Source organism: Aquarana catesbeiana, linkage group LG03 (assembly GCF_042186555.1).
Source record: "Aquarana catesbeiana isolate 2022-GZ linkage group LG03, ASM4218655v1, whole genome shotgun sequence".
Lineage (NCBI taxonomy): Eukaryota > Metazoa > Chordata > Amphibia > Anura > Ranidae > Aquarana > Aquarana catesbeiana.
The window spans coordinates 474,856,387-474,873,590 of record NC_133326.1 but is presented as its reverse complement, the minus strand read 5'-3'; the positions used below and the strand labels follow the sequence as shown (position 1 = coordinate 474,873,590).

Below are 17,204 nucleotides of genomic sequence, written 5' to 3'. Positions count from 1 at the left end.
CTCGTGATTAGCGCTGTGCCGTGCCGACTTCCTGGCGGGCTTGGCACGTGCAGCATGCGAACACCCCGGAGCTCATCCTTAATTGCAAGTGTGGAACTAGTATCACCACAGAATCTCTCTCCTCTTCGGAAGATAGGGCAAGCAATCTGTGAAAATTATTGTACTAGCCCTACCCTGCTCAGTCTCTCACTGTCTTATGCCATGTCCGCAGTCTGTGGACTGTGATGTAAAGGGAGCTCTATGGACTCTTGTGTAAGGAGGGGCTGTGGTCACCAGAGACATCAGTCTTCCCTTTACACCAGAGTCCGCAGCATCGCCTCTTACATCAGTCTTTAGAGTTCTCCTTTACACCAGGGTTCACAACAGAGAAACCCTTGAAGTAACTTTCTGGTCCCAAGAATTCCCTGCTAATAGTTATTTCTTCAACTTATGAAATATTAGTGTTTAGTACATGCAATGACCACTTTGTCATAAATTCCTGCAACTGCTTGAGTTGCTGTAGGCCTCTTGGTAGCCACTCTGACCACTTTCCTCCTGACTTTCATCCATTTTGGAGTGATGTCCTGATCCAGGGAGGGTCTGTTGTACCAAATACCTTCCACTTCTTAATAATGGACTTCCCTGTGCTTCTAGGCATTGTTAAATCCTTTGAAATTTTTTTTTTTTTTGTATCATCACCTGACTTGTGCCTGGATGTCTTTTTAACAGTGCTTTGCCACCCATAGTTGATTGCTTCAGTTGCACTTTGAGGGACTAAAATTCTCCAGGAAAGACCTTTTCATGCTGAGCTAAGCAAAATGACCACAGCTGATCAGTTGAAAGTCAGATGGCTTTGTGTGCCATTAGGAAAGTGATTAGCTAAACCTGATTGAGTTTAAGTCATTTTTAGGAGGGGGGGGGGTGTTTTTCTATACCCACTGTATCTGCTAAGAGAAAGGTGTAAGATTTTAGATTGGCTGATGAGAGCTCTACTGAATGGACAAGGGAACTATGCATTTGTTTTTGACTGGATTCTGTGGGTTCCAAATGAGTTTCTTATGGGTAGTCACATTCATGGTGGTTCCAATGTTTTGGACCCTATATAGATTGTTTATTTTAATTTGCTGCTTTTATGGCATGCAACTTGGAGTGCATTATCATTTCCATATAACTGCTCGGTTCTAATGTCCCATTGCTATAAATGGCCCGCACTGACCACTTTCTGGCACAGGTGAGACTTGCATTTCTCTAACCGTAATGCTGACATGAGCAATAAAAATAAAATAGAATTGAAGGAAGCGCTAGAGGAACTGCTGCACAATCCTCACATTGTGGCTGTTTGAGGCATATTTTAGCAATGCATTCACTTCCTTTCAGTGGGAAGCTAAGTAAACTATCTCTCAGACTGAGTGGGAGGAGAGCAGAAGATTAAAGCAATGCTCATCAGCTTCACTGAAATCTGCCTTGTTGGTAACTGTTTAAAATGTCTTTATAGATTCTAAAATTTTAAAACCTGGCCCTCCATAAAAGCTTTGCCTTTTTTTTTCTAAAAGCAAGGAGTGTGCAGAACCATTTTTTTTTTTTTTTCACGGTTTGTCTAGGTAGATTACCATTACATTTTCATCCATGACCTGGTATCAAACTGGCACTGCTGCTGATTCGTTTACATTTATTTAGGCTCATTTCACTCAGGCTGTCCTTATGCCCATTTTTGGCCCATGATTACATGGATAACAAATGCACTGCAGCCTATCTCCTAAAGGTGGCCAAATGTAGGTGGACGTGTGTCTGTCTATATCCACCCACATCTGGGTCCATTCAGGTTTTTCAGAACAAACACTAACCTTACCACATGTGGGTGAATGTAAAGTCCATATACAGCTTGCCACCCATAGGGTTAAATGCGTTTGTTTCCCAGCATCACAATGTGGAGGAAATCTCAGAATGGATACAGATGCGATGGAGGAAAATTATATCCATGTAAACCCCGTAGCTGACTGGATATAAGCAATTGTGCATCCACCATTCGGTCAAGTCAGGAGAAGTGAGCTTAAACAGAAACTTGGGTCTTGTTCACATGAGGCATACTCCCATGGAGGGTGTGTTTACCTGCACAGTTCGGGGCTGTGCATCCACATGGATGCTAGAGTGGGAGCAACATTTTGTCTGCAGCCACTGCATCCCAATTCACTCCCAGCATGGGGATGCAGGGGTCACCTGTGCATCCCTGTGCAGGTAAACGTGGCCCTCCACAGGTGTATTCTTTTAGTGCGCCCCATGTAAACAAGGCCTTATTCCTTCAGTCTAAACATGAATCCACCAGATGTGGGTGGATATAGGTGGACACACGACGATGAAATGAAAAAAGTAAATATTAATGGTTTAGGAAAATAGAAATAAAAAATCAGGGAAATTGTATTGAGAAGCAGAAGAATTGGGGTAAACAAATGGTTAAATATGAACAATGTAATTTTTTTTTTTTTTTCCCCTAGATCAGAGGGCTGTTGATTGTAAATGGACAGCGGAGTCAGTTTACACCTGCCAGTCCATGGAACAGTGGGCTCTGTCCATATCCACTCTGCATAAACTTGGCGGACACAGACCTGCTGCCCCCCTCTGGTCAGCGAACAGATCCCCTGCTGATCTAATCATTTTGCCTTAGGTGAAGGGGTTCTATCCGCTTCTACAGTGGCTCTATTTACACAACTGCTGGCTGTCATTTTGACAGCAGGGAATTGCCAACAAGTGTAAGGTGTGTGTGTGTGTGTGCGCGCACAAGTAGGGCAAATAAGGGCAAGCTACTTATATGCTGTGGCTGTGTACTTTGATGGAGGTGTCTTTGGTTGTGAACACACAGTAGCCACAATTGGGTTAAAAGGACTGTCAGATATGGAAGCTAACTGGAAGTATGGTAAAAGGCTCCACAGAATGCTTACTTTACAATTCCTGCTCTCCTTTGACACCCAGTCCACTGCTGGAGGGCCCAAAAGTATCTCTAAAATGGACTTGGAAGTTACACAGGGCTAGGTATATACCCTTTCTGCTCCTATGTGACCATTCTGAAGTCCAGTGTTAGGATGCCATAGCACTAAGTGCTGAATCGGAGGTGGGGGGAGTGCCGTGTTCCCCAATACCTGGATTTCCCCATTTTTAGAAAGTCAATTTATTCCAGCATCCAGCTGGGGATCAGATGCCAGGGGAGGGTTTTATGGTTTGGAGAAGGCACCTAGTGCCTTCTACCACACTTTTTTAATTTCAGGGAAACTCCTGTTTCTGCCATAGAGCTCATTACATTCATAATACTCTTATTAACTAACTCTACAAGTTATGATGGCTGTTCTGAACCCTATTCTAAACACATAGCAGATTTGCAGACACGCTTTTCCAGCTTTTGAATTCTCTTAAAGCAGTCTTCCATGAACAGAAGTTGTTTGAGGAAGTTTACTACAGTCCATTTGGTCTAAAAGGTTAAAGATGCCTTTGGGTTTGTTTGGACATTTTGATGTGTTAGTTAAAATGATGTAACTGCTGAAAAGGTTAATGGCAATATGGAAAGTCCAATAACCCATTGCAACTAGTGCAAATTATAGTTTAGTGAAGCCAAATTGGTTGGGTATTTGGATTGGATTTTGTAGATGAATGTGCTGTGTACTTTGCACCTTGCTGTGCATTTTGGTATGCGTGACTTAATGTCCTCTTTATGTTCATGTGTTTCTAGAAGGGTGATCTTTGTTGCTGAATTTCCTTCCTCAAAAATATGACAAATGATTTGATAACATTTTAAAGGAAACCTGACTGGATGTGTGCTGCACCACCTTGTGGTGATTGTGATAGTTATCTATCTAGTGTCTTCAGTACTTTTTGGAATCGGTGCAACCGACAAGTATGCAAATCTGGTGTTCTGACTTAGTTGTATTAAACCCAAGGGCAAGCCTTTATTATATTGCAGCTTACCATTTCTTAGATGTGATGGCTGCTTTCAGTGTAGTTTTTTAGGCTTTCTTCGTTTTTCACTTGGTTATCCAGCTAATAAGTCTATTCCTTTTGAAGAAAAAAGCTCTCCTCTTGATGTAACTGAAATCAGCGCACTCAAATCCTAAATGACAGTGTGACAGTGAATAAAAAATTGTAGCTGCTCCTACTGAAGAAGTCTACGCCTTGACAATACCCATATAGGGGACAGAGCCCACGTGCTGATGTCATGACGCGGCTATACAATTTGATTTGTATCTATGCCTGTACAGCTAGCACGGCTTATTGTGCCTTATTTGTGAGTATGTTTGACTCCTCTTTTATGGGAATAAATTGGTTTTAAGCAGAACACTAGATCTTGCATTCTGTTTTTTTATACATATGCTGATCGTTGGACACTTGGAGAGCTTATCAACCACTTAGAGGAAGTGTGTGGAATTGAGGACTTCCGGTGTCAGCTTTACGTTAGTCCCTTGTGATATTCCCAGAGGGGGAACGGCTTCATTTCATCCACTGGTGAAACGGGTCAAATTGAGGTGAGCAGCCTAATACACAGGTGGAGGAGAGCATGAGCACAGTTTATTTGGATCATCTTACATGAATGGTAGATTGTTTTCTGTCTCCTGTTTTACTCATCCTTTTTCATGGACTGGAATATTTAGTTCATGTCTTCCTTGTATTGTTTATGCACATTGTATTTTTAGTAGCTCAGCACTGATTATTTATGCACTCTTCTTGATGTATCCATTTTACAGGGATGAAACAAACCATTGAACGCTAGCAGGGGTGCTTACTATGATTGGCTTTAATTTGTTTATGTAAAACCTTTATGCCAAAAGGAAAAGTTTGCTGTAACTGCTTAGAGTTCAGCTTCAATTTGTTAGTGCATTTTAATCTGCTAGTACATATAACACTCCCCTCCCCCCAGACTGACAATGCCGCTAGCCAAAGGTGCCCCCTGTGCTCGCCCTGTGGGGGCACTCCAATACTGGTGTTACTGGCCAGATCACCATGGGTTTTCCCCATGGCCTAAGAAAAGGAAACTAACAGCCACAACAACTGATTGGTAAGCTGCAATATATTACTTTTTTGGGTTTAAAGCTGAACTCCAACTTTGCCTTTGGCCGGGGTGGGTTTGATTTAAAGCAAGTCTATTTAAATCGCCAGTTAAAAGGCTTGATTTAAATCATAATTTTTAAAGAACTGCCTGTCCTGCAGCGGCTCCTTCTCTGACCCCCTGTTGACTCCCTGACAGTCCTATTCACTTTAATGGGACAAAGTCTGATGCAGCAGTGCCACAACAAGGTGAAGGGACATGGTGGCAGAAGGGGGGTGGATACCCACTAACAGGCCCTGCCATGGTGAATCTGAAATGACAGGTTCTCTTTAAATGTAAGGACTTTTTTTTTTTTTTTTTTTTTTTTTTGCTTGTAGTTAGAATTTTTAATATTTGCAAACAAAATGAAGGTTTCCTATTTAGAATAAGCTGTCAGGTTAGTAAAACCGCAATATCAGAACCAATTCAATCGTACAGTTTGTAGTGTACATAGATTTGCAAAACAATCGGTTAAAGGCATATTCCTGAACTTTGTTTTATCTCATGATTACTGTGAAATTGTGTGAATGCATCAATGTGGGGCATGTTATCTCAGCTTGCAGAGTTTGGATTCATTGAGTGAGTTTACCAAAAATGTAAATATTGCAAAATATACAGCCTCATGCTACACATCTAAGCTCAATTTCATGCTGAATAAATAAAAAGCTAGCTTTAGATTTTTACTTTAAAAGCATTTTATTAAAATAAATTTGATAAAAATAAAATTGCTTTTAAATCAATTTTTTTTTTTGGCTGCAGAATGTCTGAGTTAGTCTTAATAGCTGGCTGAAGACCATCCTGCATCTGCCCTTTGTCCCCAACCTTATAATCGCTGACCTATCCCTTTCATTGGACTTCAGTTCTTTCAATTTTGAAGACTGAGCATACATTTGGGTGTTACCCAGGGTGGTCATAATGCAGATGTAACCTTCCTAGTTACATCCACACCTGCAGGCTGACACCCACCCATCAAGGCATTGAGATTTGCAGAACTCCTCCCAAGAGTTAACCTACTGCTTGCGTCAAGGTTGAAGGCTCTTGAGAAAAGTGTTCTGTAATGTTTTCAGGAAGCTGTGCAGCGCTGTGCTTACCCCTCCCACCAGCCATGCTCTGCCTGCATTGCATAGAGGAACAGACCTCTATGCAATGTTATCCCTGGTTCTAAATTGGGGTATGGTATAAACAGAGTAGGTTATGTATGGGAATTAAATGTGTAGGACTGCCAACATCCTTAAAACATGAGAAAAAAAGGAGTGTGCAACAGGGGCCGCCCCCTTGGACTTTTAAGGCAGAAATAAAGGTAATGGAGTGAATAAAAGGCAACCATGTGCCACTTTTATTGAGTACATAGTATCTGATAAATTTTGTGGTCATAAACGATCACATTAAAATATACAAAAAGTACACCAATGAACCAATTAATATATAGACGACGTCTATGTGTTGGTTCATTGGTGTTAAAAGTGGTGTTAAAAGTTCAAGGGGGCGGCCCCTGTTGCACTTGCTCCTTTTTTTGTATGTTATAAACAGTTTTTTAACAGAAGCAATATAAGCAGCTTACCACTTTGTTGATGTATGCATGTTTTGCAGTATAGCCAGCCCTCCTGTACCTGTGCTCAGCCCCGTCCCAAAAAGGGGGGTGCTGGCATCTACTGAGCAGCAGGGCCGGCTGTACTGCCTTATTGCTGACATTTGTGACTCTTAGGCTACATGCACACGGACGTTTTAAAAAAAGGGCTAAAAAGCAGCGTTAAAAACGCAATTTTTACCTCGTTTTGCATTAGCGTTTTTGGGCGTTAAGTAGCGTTTTAAAGAACACATCTCTCGGCTATATGCACTCCCAAATTTCCCACAATGCCACAGAAACCAAAGAAAATATGTTACAGAGCATGTGTTGGTGCCATTTTGGTAGTAGAGCGAGAGGAGAGAGCATTTCAGAGTCTGTTGGAATCTTTTCATTTTTGTGGATTTTTCTGAGTAATATGGATCCTGTTGTCCAGAAGATAGATGAGGCAATCCTTCTGATTGTCTTGCGGAAACGGGAGGAGGAGAGAAGCAGCAGACATCAATTTTGGGTGCATCCAATGGTATCCCATCAGTTGTCTACGGGGTACTTTGCCAATATGTAGTCCCAACTGTGCTCATATCTGACAAAATTCCTTAACTTTACAAGGATGTCGGTGCCGCTCTTTGATGAACTGTTGGAGAGGCTCAGGCCAAGGCTGATGAGGATGGACACTGTGATGCGGAGCTCTGTGTCACCGGAGGAACGGCTGCTAGTGACACTCAGGTAAGTGCAATACACGTATGGGTTAGGAGATGGGGAAAGGGTTGGGGCTTATTTTTATGTGGTGGTTTTTTTTTTTTTTTAATCTGTTAAATTTTTGTTATCTTAGGTTCCTTGCCACAGGACAAAGTTTTATGCCTTGTTGCATCACTACTTCCTCATGGGCCTCAATGGTGTCCAAAATAACAAAGGAAACGTGTGGCAATATGAGAGTTGCCTGAAATTGTAATGCCAGAGCCCACAGAAGACATCTGGGAATCCGTTGTCGACACTTTTTGGGAGAAAACTCAGTTCCCAAATTGTATCGGTGCCCTTGATGGGAAACATCAGGGTGAAGAAGCCTCCCCTCTCTGGATCATCATATTTTAACTACAAAAAATATTTTTTGGTGGTCCTCCTGGCACTGTCTGATGCACATCTTAAATTTGTGTGGCTGTGGAAGCATATGGAAGCAAAGGTGACGCCTGCATATTTCGTGAGTTGGCCTTCGGACGTCATCTACATGAGGAATGACTCAATGTTGAACAGGATCCCAGTAACCAAGTTTAGAGGGTCCAATTTATGGACTTGCAGTCAACGGCACGTGTCATGAGCATTCAAAACCAATTTGCTGAATTTTTTGAATCCCCTGATGGAGAGGTATCATGGCAGAATGATTGTGTGGAAAAAAAAAAAAAAAAATTGGAATACATCTAGCTTTCTTGTGTGTTTTTTTAAATAAAGCATTTCAAAATTGAAGTTTTTTCTTTCCATTTTTCAATGATTGTTCACGTCCATTTGACTCTGCCTTTGGACAAGTGTATGTTAGCCCTTTTTGAGTCCTTTGCACTCTGCCTTCGGGTCAAGTGTAGGCTAAGCCCACAAAGGGCTAGCATACGCTTGTCCGAAGGCAGAGTGCGAAAGAGTCCTTTGCACTCTGCTTGCAGGGCAAGCAGAGTGCAAAGAAGTAATGTTGTGCATCATATAAAACACAAATTGAACAAATTTATTTTCAGTCAAAAAAGGTATTTAGGAACAAAATATCAGAAGTGATGAAAGTTTCTGATCCCAGTGCTCAAAATGGATAAAAAATAAATGTCTAAGCACTTAAAGCTGCTGTTATAAAAAAACAAATTAAGATAATGTAAAAAAAAATATATACCACCTTATATAAAAGTATTAACAGCGCTAAAGGTGAATAAGGAATTCACCAATATTGTGTGTCGTATAGTGCAATAGTCAACTGTTTCAACGCAAAACGTATTGAGTAATGAAACACATTGACACCAGAAAGAACTACAAGCCTTTAAAAATCCAATATGTACAATCGGATGAAAAAAATGTGTATAAAACTATTAAACACACTGCCATTGGAAGTTCAAAAAATGTAGCTGATGAGGGCATCAATAAAAAATACAATATACGAGCATAAAAGTGAAAAAAAAAAAATTAATGTGTAAAACAAGTGACTCTGTCCAAAATATCTATGGAGCATAATAGAAGTGGTATAGCAAAACATTCCAATGACAGTTCCATGTATATAGTTGACGTCAATAGAAAGTCGGCTTCTAAATCAGAGTGCACCATCCAAGGGCTGCTCCAATGGATTTTTAAAGGCTTGTAGTACTTTCTGGTGTCAATGTGTTTCATTACTCAATACGTTTTCATTTGAAACGGTTGACTTTTGCACTATACGACACATCATATTGGTGAATTCCTTATTCATCTTTAGCGCTGTTAATACTTTATATAAGGTGGTATATATATTTTTATTTTTTTTTTTTTACAAAAGATATTTAACAAAAATAAAAGGGTTGGGATCACAACTGGTGATAGGGGTGGATGCTTGCTCACCATGGGGATGTGGGAATTGGGGACGGGGTAATACTTTGGGCTGGCGATCATGCAAACAATCCTGCAGGTAGCGGGGGACAGGATATGAGGGATGAAAATGTGGGAGGTGAAAATTCACCGTAGGAGTGTGGGGGTGTACCATGAGGTCTGGGATGGGATAGGTGGTTGGCGTTGAGGAGGGGGCTGATATTGAGAGGGGGGTGCTAGCACTGCTGAGGTCCCGGGGGCCATTGGGGGATCATGAGAAGCATTATATGGATCACAATGGACGTGGCCCACCACTTAGTTTTGCTTGTCAGTATTGCTTAGCAATACCATAAATGCCATCCATACAATGCTTCTCTTGGTCTCCCCCAATGTCCTCCAGGATGTGGTATAGGCTGCGACAGAAGGAGGCGCGTGGGTTGCTGGTATCCAAAAATGCATCCACACTGCGCATCTCCTGCCGCACTTCCTGCAGCAGTGCTAGCACCCTATTGTCTACCTCGATATTGCAGCTGCCCCTCGTCTAACGGCCATGACCATGCCACATTCTTGACTGACAGTCGACGCTGATTCCAAGGCCCTGGATTCCTGAAAGAACAAAAATGTTTACATTGACATGTACATAGACAGACAATGAGATGGACAGGCAGACATAAGCAGTTACCTCATCTGTGCACTGAACACTTCCCTCACTCATTGCATGTGGAGATGGATTGCCAGTACTCACCATGGGACTGGTGGATCTGTCAACCTCTGCCTCTTCTGCAGCCACCTCTTTGTCTAGCAATGTTAGAAGTTGTCCTGCAGACAATACAAAATGTATAAACTTAAACAATAGCCATGGAACATACCACCTGAAAAGCAATGTACAAAAAAAAACTTACGGTCTGCTGTTTATCATATTTTGGCGTGAGAACGTCAAATTATTGTGGTAGACATTAGGTCTTTTGTCAGGCGCTGGTGCTCCACTACGTGCTGCCTTCTCTTCGTCCGTCAGGTCCCTCCTGACATGATTGTGTAGCAATTTCCAACGGCCCTGTAAAGTTTTGCCTAAAATAACGTGGAAAACAAGGGTTTAATATGCAATCTTCATTTACATTACACAAAAACAGACAATGCATTCAAGGAAAATAGACTTGCTTATTTCCTTTCTTGCTCCATGTCTTATGGCTGTGCAAAGGACTCTTGGGTAATCTAATGTCCAGACAGGAATTTCCTGTTTTTACAGAGATTACTGTGTCCAATCAACTTTTTGCAGCTAATAAATGCAGGTGTGGCAATTTTGTGCATTTTTACAGCTCTAGTGCCGCGCCACGGAATGCGGTGGTCGTGTTTTTTTGGCAGTGCTGTCAGTTTCTGCTCTTTTTTTTTTTTTTTTTTTCCCCCCCCTCTTTGGCTGCACTGCAGGGGTATCGGTTCTTGGATCTGCACACTGCAGGCTTCCCTCCTTTCCCTCCGGCAGCTGCTGCAGGCACACGGGGATCAGTTTCAGGATGCCGAGTGGGAAGTGGACATGGTGATCAGTACCAATGGCTCACTGTGTTCACTCAGAAAAGGAAGGGACCAGTAAATATGGCATATTTACTGATCCCTTCCTTTTCTGAGTGAACACTGAACCATTGGCGCTGATCTCTGTCCATTCATCACTGAAGCATAGTAAACTGTTTAGTATGCTTTGGTTTGTGAGTGAACATGAAGCCTCCAAGTTCTTCCCTTTCATTCACTGTCCAGTGCAGCTGTAGGGAAAGGGACTAATGAATCTTTGTCCTCAATCTCTTCTCTCAAATGTGAGACATCGAGGGTCTGTGTAGCCCCCTGATATTTCACCAAAGCCCACCCAGAAGGGCAGTTAAAAAAATGTGAAAAAAATACAATGCTAAAGAATGTAAAAATATAAAAGGACCTTCAAATGTGCTTTGGCTGTGGGGCGCTTGCAGAGCAAGGTTATTCACTTGAATGGGTCTGGTTCGATGAGGGTATGTCTGCTGTGGCTGTGAAGCATATCATTGTGCCCGTGGCATTTTAGTGAAAATATAATTTTATATTTTTGTGGGGGGAGGCCCTGCCAGGTAGGCCGTACGGGGCTCTGTGATGTCTAACAGCCCTGGTATTACAGCCAGTGCAGGCAAAGGCTTCATTCACACAAGTGTATGAAAGCGTACATCCATGTGAGGGACAGTTTTGCCTGCACAGGTAATCCATGCATTTGTGTGCAGACAGTCTCATTCATGGTGAACACCAACACCCACACGTGGATGTCAAATTGGGAATAGTGGCTGTGTCCTTGCAGCTTATGCATCCCATTTGACAGGAATAGACCTGCAGATACATGGCACTGGCACACAGGTGTACACAAGCATGGCCCTGTGAACTAAGGCTAAATGGGTTTTTTAAGCTTACTGCAATTTTACCTGTGCAGAGTAATGCAGGTTCACTTTAAAAGCACTTATAGGTCTAAACATATTTCAATTAACCACTTGCCGACCGCTGTCAGCACATATACGTCGGCAGAATGGCACGGCTGGGCAAAGTAATGTACCTGTACGTTACTTTGAATTTCCTGCCGTGCACGCACGCCGACGTGCCTGTGGTGAGCTCCATGACCGTACCCGCGGACTCGATCGCTGCTGGGATACCCGCGATCGTGTTACGGAGCTAAAGAACGGGGAGATGCCGATGTAAACAGCATCTCCCTGTTCTGCCCAGTGACAGGACACCGACCGTCTGCTCCCTGTCATCGGGAGCAGCAATCGGTGTCATATCACTGCTAGCCCATCCGCCCCACAGTTACAATCACTGCCCAGGACACACTTAACCCCTCGCCGCCCCATAGTGGTTAACCCCTTCACTGCCAGTGACATTTTTACAGTAATCAATGCAATTTTATAGCATTGATCGCTGTATTAATGCCAATGGTCCCAAAAATGTGTCAATTTTGTCTGATGTGTCCGCACGATAAAAATCGCTGATCGCCGCCACAATGCCATAAAACTATCCCCCTATTTTTCAGACACTAACTTTTGCGCAAACCAATCAATAAATGTTTATTGCGATTTTTAAATTTTGGTAAAAAAAAAGTTGAATACGTATCGGCCTAAACTGAGGAAAGTTTTTTTTTTTTTTTTATATATATTTTTGGGGGATATTTATTATAGCAAAAAGTAAAAGCTTTTTTTTTTTTTTTTTTTTTTTTTTTTATAGCGCAAAAAATAAAAACCAGAGGTGATCAAATACCGCCAAAAGAAAGCTCTATTTGTGGGAAAAAAAGGACGTCAATATTGTTTGGGAGCCACGTCGCACGACTGCGCAATTGTCAGTGACGCAGTGCCGAATCCCAAAAAGTGCTCTGGTCAGGAAGGGGGTACATTCTTCCGGGGCTGAAGTGGTTAAGACCCCTTTCACACTGAGGTGCTTTCACGCAAAAGCGCCTGAAAAGTTCATGAAAACCTATTTTCATTCAAATCAATGAATGCTTTCACACTGGGGCAGTGCGCTGGTAGGGTGGTGAAAAAAACGCCCCTCTCCATTGAAATGAATGGAAAGCTCTTCAAAAGTTCTCAGTGTTTTACTGGCAGTTTACAAGCGCCTCAGTGTGAAAGGGGCCTTAATGTTTATAGATTAGAATAGTACTCCTTGTATGGTATGAGTATTGATGGCCCCTGATTTCCTTGAGAATAACAGCAGCAGTAGGTTTTTCTCCCTTCAGCCTCTGGGGAAATGCCTGGGACTTTTGGCTATAGGAGGAACATGCAGCTTAATACTCTTTATGTGACGGCACTGGTGTTTGGTGAATGGCCCAGTGGGGGGGATGGGAAATGGTCCTCATCGCTGTGTGAGCACTGACCAACAGGACACAGAGCTTACCCAGGGCTTTATTTACTTGCACCTGGCAGTTAAACTGGAGTTCCACCCACTTTATAAACTTTTTTTTTTTTTTTTTTTTTTTTTTTTTTGTTAGCTTACCTAGATTGTAAGCTTTTCCATGTCGCTTCTGCCTTCTGCCTCCCGCAGATATCTCCGTTATATCCGGCGGTGCACTGTCTCCTGGGAGCTTTGTGTCATATTTCCCAGGAGTCAGTGTGGATCGTCTCCTCTCATCGCTGTGAGCTTTGCATACTGTGCATGAGAACAGGCGGTGCATGCTGGTCATTCAGCAGCACCGTATCCTGGAAGATTATGCTTGTGGGCTTCACATGCCCACAAGCAGGATGGGAACTGCCAAGATAGAAAAATATAAGGTAATTTTTGATCTCAATATTAAATGTAGCGGCGTAATTTATTAAAATCATAAGTGCCATTGGTGTATATTATGATGCTAAGATATGCATTTTAAAAAATCAATATGTTGTTGGAACTCCACTTTAAAGCGGTTGTATACCCGCACATGGGGGGAAAAAACCCCTGAAAGGCATAATGAGCTAGTATGCGCCTTAGAACAAGGTCCCTGTATAGCATCCCAGTCCACGCCGGAGGAGCTGACATTTTGCTCTCTGCGTTTCTTCCGGGTTCACGGCTTCAGCTCTGTGAGTGGCCAGAGCTGTGATGACGTCACTCCTGCGCATGCGTGCGGGAGTATTCTCTGTGGCTAGGTCTGGCAGCGTCTGCCTGGCCTTCACAGCACATGCGCAGCTGACGTCAGCGGCTGCATGCAAAGTGACATTCTCCTAAAATATACAGGTTAGGCTTACCTGTAGGTGAAAATTAAAAGGGTATACAACTGCTTTAGGCAAAATGGTTGGGAAACCAAAGGAAAGCAAGTATGTGGTGCTGAGGGCAGCTTTAGCCTGGGTTCACATTGATGCGAATTTACAGCGGGTTTGATGCATTTAGGAACACAGATTCGCAGGTCATGTAAAAAGCATAGTATTCCTTCTCTTCAGTTTACATCTATGCATTGCGAATTTGGTGAGAGGAAAAAAAGGGTCCTGTGCGTGTTGAATGCGATGCGAATTCCTATGGTGCAGTGCAAATTTTATCTTCATAGGCTTCAATTGAACTTGCAGTAAACTCGCAGCACACAGTTCACACCTCTGCGAATTGTTCACTGTCTGCCTCCTGAATTTGCGGTAAATTTGCACCTGTCTACCTCCAAACGCAAGGCAAATTTCGTACCTGACACAGGACAAAAGATCAAATTCACAGTACATTGCATTGCAGTAGTGTGAACCAAGGCTTAATGTGAACAACTTTTTTTTTTCCCTGCATGATGTTGCCTTCTCTGTTTTTCAGTTGATCATACAAATGATTTATACAGAAGTGCCATTACGTCTCATTCCTATTTTAGTAATGCAACTACAGAAACAGCTCTGCTGTCTTGGGTTTCCAGAACACCAGCATGATTTAAATATGCAGATCCCGATTTGCAAGAGTTAATTTTTGCCTCTTGTTTGGCCAGTTTGTGTATAAATGTTCATGACCACACTTCAGTTAGTGCCGGTTCACACAGGGGCGACTTGTCAGGCGACCTAGCCGTCTGACAAGTCGCCTCCCGTTCTGTACAATGGAACCGTTCTAATAGGAGCGACACAAGTCACTCCGACTTAGAAAAAGGTTCCTTTACTACTTTGGGGGCGACTTGGGGCGACTTGCATAGAATTCTATACAGAAGTTGTTTTGCAAGTCGCCCTGGAAGTCGTGTGCAGGTCGCCTCGGTGAGGCGACCTGCAAGTCGTGCCGCCCCTAGTGTGAACCGGGGCTTAGAGCTTCAGGGTGTATGTATTGTTCCAAGTATGTTTGGTATCATTCCCCCATCTCCCACTTGACAGAGGTAGTCGGGCATGGTTTAGTTGGACTTGGGCATAGTATGCATCTGCTGTAACCAAGCAAATTAGAACTATTTGTGGCCACTTGGGTAGTAAGGGTACAGATGACATAATCTTAGGCCCAGCAGAATGTGAGTGCAGGCCAGTGGGTAGGGGGGGCAGTCTTGCTAGGGCATGGTACATAGTACCTGTGCATAGGGAGTGCACCTTCACCTGGTTAACAAATCTGACATGGTAGCTTTGTGACCAGCACTTGTCCTGCTCTGCAGTAACTTGTAGCAATCAATCTTCAAATCTTAACCCAAGAACAAAATGTTAAAATTTTGCAGCTTACCAGTCTTTTTCGATCAATGTCTTTGGCAGATAAAGAAAATTTGCTGTTGCTACAGGTAAATATGTTCTTGTAACTTTGTACTTAAAGTGGTGTTCTGGTCGAAATTATACTTTTTAAATAAAAATACCCCTATAATACACAAGCTTAATGTATTCTAGTAAAGTTAGTCTGTAAACTAAGGTCTGTTTTGTTAGTTTATAGCAGTAGTTTATTTTATAAACTTACAGCAGGCCGTGGCCATCTTAAAGCGGGGGTCCACCTATCTATCGTTTTTTTTTTTTTTTTTAGTTCATTCACAAACTTTTCTTCTCATGATTATCTACTCACATGTTCTGTGTAATAAGTCCGCCTGTGTCCGATTTCGTTGTAAAGAATAACTTATAAAATTCACTGAAGGCGGTTTCCATCTTCATTGTGGGCATTTGAAGCCCACAAGCATGTATTTCCTGGATGCGGTGAATGCTGTGCTCCCAGCATTCACCGAGATGTTGTGATGACGCTGTTGCACAATGCATGCTGGGAAGCCTGAGACTAGCTCCCAGGGGACTGTGGGAGGTCTGGGAGAGGCTAGAAACACGCCTACTCCCATGGGAGGAAAACCAGGAAGTGCTAAGAAGATTAGAAAAAAAAGGTAATTACGGTGATTTAAATTTTTTTACACAGCATGTCAGCATCTAGGCAAAGAAGAGAATGCATAGAGATATTGTTCAAAATTTGGGTGGAACCCCGCTTTAAGTGTGGGCATCTGAAGCCAGACTGTATTTCTTCCTGGATCTCATCCTTGCAGATCTTGCATATGCTCAGTGCAGCACAAGCAGTGTAATACGTTTCAGGTCAGTTTCCATCGCAACGGCAGTGTCAGAGGAAGTGTACAGTTTAGCGAGGGATGCTGAAGCGTTGTAAAAATGGGTGGAACTCCACTTTAACTGATATTTCAAACGGGGTTTATCAGCTTTCCCAGCTATCTTCTGGGAACTGCAGAACATCTTCCCCAATAACAGATGAAAAGGCTGTTTGTACTCCAAATAAGAACAGCCTGGGGTGACAATCCTACACCTGCATAGATATAGTATGGTGAGTGTTGTCACCCTGGAACAATGATCACCAGGTGAAAATCCAGAGGAACACTTGAAAAGAGAACCAACTTAACTACATCGACGTACTATTGAGCTGCAAATTTCAGTCCATCTATGGCTGTTGCTGCTCAACAGAAGTCAAGCTAGCAATCAACTTACAGTGAACAGGACTGTTGGAAAACATTGATCAGAGGCTGTGTATTCTGACAGTGGAATCCTGCTGGCAGCATAAAATGGCACAGTGGTGAGTTCTTCTGTCCACCTCACATATGTGGATGGGGGAATCCGTTCACTTTTTTTCCCAATTGGCCCTCTGGCTGATCGAAAAAATACAAGGCATTCATGGCCAGCCTTAAATTGCAATATATTTGCTTTTCAGTTTAGGTACGCTTTATTATTTAATCAGTTTGAGTATGCAGAAAAGATGACAGGTTGCAATGTCCCCTTGTCATGCTTTTCCATAGAACTTTATTCAATTTGCCAATCATAATGAGCACCTGAAATTGGTGGAGGAGAGGAGTGCATAGCAGATGCTACAGCTGCCTTGTGCACTAAAAGCATATTGTCTTCAGTTTGTACATAATGGACGCAATTACTGAAGCTATAAAAGCATTTTAAAAATAGTACAATGCCAGGTAAGGTAGATTTCTCAGATGCCAGTTCTATTTATATGGATGTGCAGTCCTTGTAGGACAGTAGAGTCAGCGGATCATTAAGCTTATCTAGAGGTTTAGATGCTTTTTCTCAGACAGGTCAGGGATAGAAATATAAGCTGACCCACGTAAGAATTCTAATGCCCCGTACATACGATCGGATTTTCCGACGGAAAATGTTCGATAGGAGCTTATTGGAAATTCCGACTGTGTGTAGGCTCCATCGG

At 42.5% G+C, this 17,204-nt stretch overlaps 1 protein-coding gene across 5 annotated transcripts in view; it reads left to right on the top strand.

The window, feature by feature from the left end:
* The window catches only part of FCHSD1 (FCH and double SH3 domains 1), a 194,415-nt gene that overhangs the window by 42,760 nt on the left and 134,451 nt on the right, over window positions 1–17,204 (top strand). For 2 of the 5 annotated variants that reach the window (XM_073621025.1, XM_073621023.1), the window contains exon 1: window positions 4,206–4,487. The exons of the other annotated variants lie outside the window; for them this stretch is intronic. The gene's annotated coding sequence lies outside the window, so the exon portion shown is untranslated. Of the gene's footprint in view, window positions 1–4,205; window positions 4,488–17,204 lie in introns of those variants that run through there. 5 annotated transcript variants of the gene reach the window in all.